Below are 2,629 nucleotides of genomic sequence, written 5' to 3'. Positions count from 1 at the left end.
TGCCAGAGCGGCGGCGTCGCGTCGCAAAAACCTCAAAAAAAAAAAAAAAAAAAAAAACTTTAAGGGCACACGGTTTTCTTCGGTTAATGTGAAAAGGCTCCACTGACAGAATTAACTTTTCAGGACCCTCAGTATTTTAGGAAAGAACTAAATGGCCAGTATCATTGCTTATAAAGTATCCTGAAGGCCCAGACATACTGGTTAAGGTGCTGGACTCCCACATAATTGGCACTGGTTTGTGTCCTGGACCCGGTGGCTTGAAATTCAAACTGGGTACATGTGCATGTGTGCCCAAAATCCAGAGAGGGGAATAGAGGAGAGGAGATTGCGGTGTGGCCATCTCCTCCAAGGGGGTGATTTCTCTTTGTCTCGCTCTGTATCACCAATAAGCACAGGAGCCCTATAGCAAAAATACCTCTCTCAAAAAAAAAAAAAAAAAAAAAAAAAAAGAAAGAAAGAAAAAGAAAAAAAGTATTCACCTCATGGAAGTTTATGTTGAGGAAAAGTTTGTATTTTTTTTTTTTTGGAGAGGTTTTCGCTATAGGGCGCGTGCGCTCGCTAGACAGATAGACAGAGACATAAAGACAGAAAGCGAGAAATCATCCCCCAGAGGGGATGGTCACACCACAATCCCTTCTCCTCCATTCTCCTCTCGGGATCTTGGGCACGCACGCACACGCGCCCGGCGTGAGATTTAAGCCACGACGCGAACCACGGTCAACTACGTGGGAGTCCAGCGACATAGCCATTACACTAACTGCTGGTTCCCAAAAGTTTGTATTTTTTATTTTTAGGTTTTTGCCATAGGGCATGTCTGCTCATTGGAAAGAGAAGGAGAGAGGGAAAGTGAGAAAGCACCTCTCCCGAGGATGGGTGGTCACACTGCAATCCCTCCTCCTCTTGGAACATTGGGCACTCATGCATACACATTTGGCATGATTTTCCAGCCTCTGTGTTCAAAACTTGGACCGTGACTGGCCATGTAAGATTCCAGTGCCTTCACCACCATGCTACCTGCTGCCCCATATTTTTTGCTTTTAATTTAATTTCCTCTCTAATTTTTTTTTATTTTAAGGGTTTTTTTTCCCCAGGATCAGTATGTGGAATAATGGTTATGTCACTGGACTCCCACATAGTTCAGTTTGAGTCCTGGATCCAGCAGCTTAAAACTTGCACCAGACCCGTGTGCGTGTGTGTGCATGCCCAAAATTCCAAGAGGAGAATGGAGAAGGGCTTGTGGCATGGTCATCCTCACTGGGGGGGTGATTTCTCACTTTCTGTCTCTCTGTCTCTTCAATGAGTACTTGTGCCCTACAGCAAAAATCACTCTCAAAAATAGAGGTTTATGCCTTAGAGCGCATGTGCTCTTCAGAGAGAGGGAGACAGAGACAGAGACAAAGACAGTGAGAGAGAAAGTGAGAAATCACCCCCCCCCAGGGGAGATGGCCACACTGCAATCTCTTCTCCATTCTCCTCCCGGGATCTTAGGCATGTACGCACACATGCCTGGAGTGATTTTCAAGCCACCAGGTCCAGATTTGAATCACAGTTGGCCACGTGGGAGCCCAACGATGTAACCATTACACTATCTGCTGGACCCAAAGTCCTCTCAAATTTGATTAGACAGATAAGCCACATTTTGTTTACCCACTCGCCATTTGATGGACACTTGGATTTTCCCCCGTTTTTAGCTATTACTAAGAATGCTGCTATAGACGTTCATGTACTAATCTCTACATGGATATGTTTTCATATCTCTTGGGTAAAAACCTAAGAGTGGACGTGTTGGATCATATGGTAAGTGTATGTTTAACTTTTTATAAAACTGACAAATGGTTTTTCAAGGAGCAGTACCATTTTCCAGTACCAGCAGCATGTATGAAGGGCTCCGTGTTCTCCTCATCCTAGCCAATGGCTTCCAAGAGGTGGAGCGGTCTAGTCAAAGCAAAAGCAGACTGGTCAAGAGCAAAGGTCATGGTGACAATTTTTGGAAAGCTCTTTTAGCTAGAGTTGCTAAGCTGTCAGAATGTAAGACTGATGCTGCCAATGGCCATTCATTCACTTCATCATTCACTCAGCAAATATAATCTGAGTTCCCACCACTACTTGGTAAGCTCTGGCCATGCAGGAAGTCCCTGGTAACAGTGTAAGAAAGAGAGTCAGCACCCTAGTTCCGGTTCCCCGGGGACCTTTCAGTTGTAGGAGATGGTGAGTTCCCTAATTTGGATCTGCTGCAACTAACAGGAGGTGACAGTGGGCCTCTCATCCACTGGGCCTCAGGAAAATCCGGGTGATGGGCCCATTTCATGAGGATATATCAACCAGCCTTGGAACCACAAGCGCAACTGAGATGCCAAGAGATGAAAGTACCCAACAGCCTGTGGTAGTGCCAGTGAAAGCTGGAGAGGGCCTGGTGGATATCAAGAGAGGCCTGAGTTGATGGGTGGTAGGGAAGAGCAGGAAGAAAGGACTTAGACAGGTCAGGTATTGGAAAGGATATTTTAAAAACTGTCATTGCAGCATGGCCATCTCCCTTAGGGGGTGAGTTCTTGCTTTCTGTCCCTCTGTCTCTCTGATGAGTGCATATGCCCTAGAGCAAAAATCTCTTTAAAAAAAAAAAAAAAAAAAA

This window comes from Tupaia chinensis, unplaced genomic scaffold (genome assembly GCF_000334495.1).
Source record: "Tupaia chinensis unplaced genomic scaffold, TupChi_1.0 Scaffold000330_1, whole genome shotgun sequence".
NCBI classification, from domain to species: domain Eukaryota; kingdom Metazoa; phylum Chordata; class Mammalia; order Scandentia; family Tupaiidae; genus Tupaia; species Tupaia belangeri.
The sequence above is the reverse complement of the archived record's forward strand: the minus strand, read 5'-3'. Positions refer to the sequence as shown.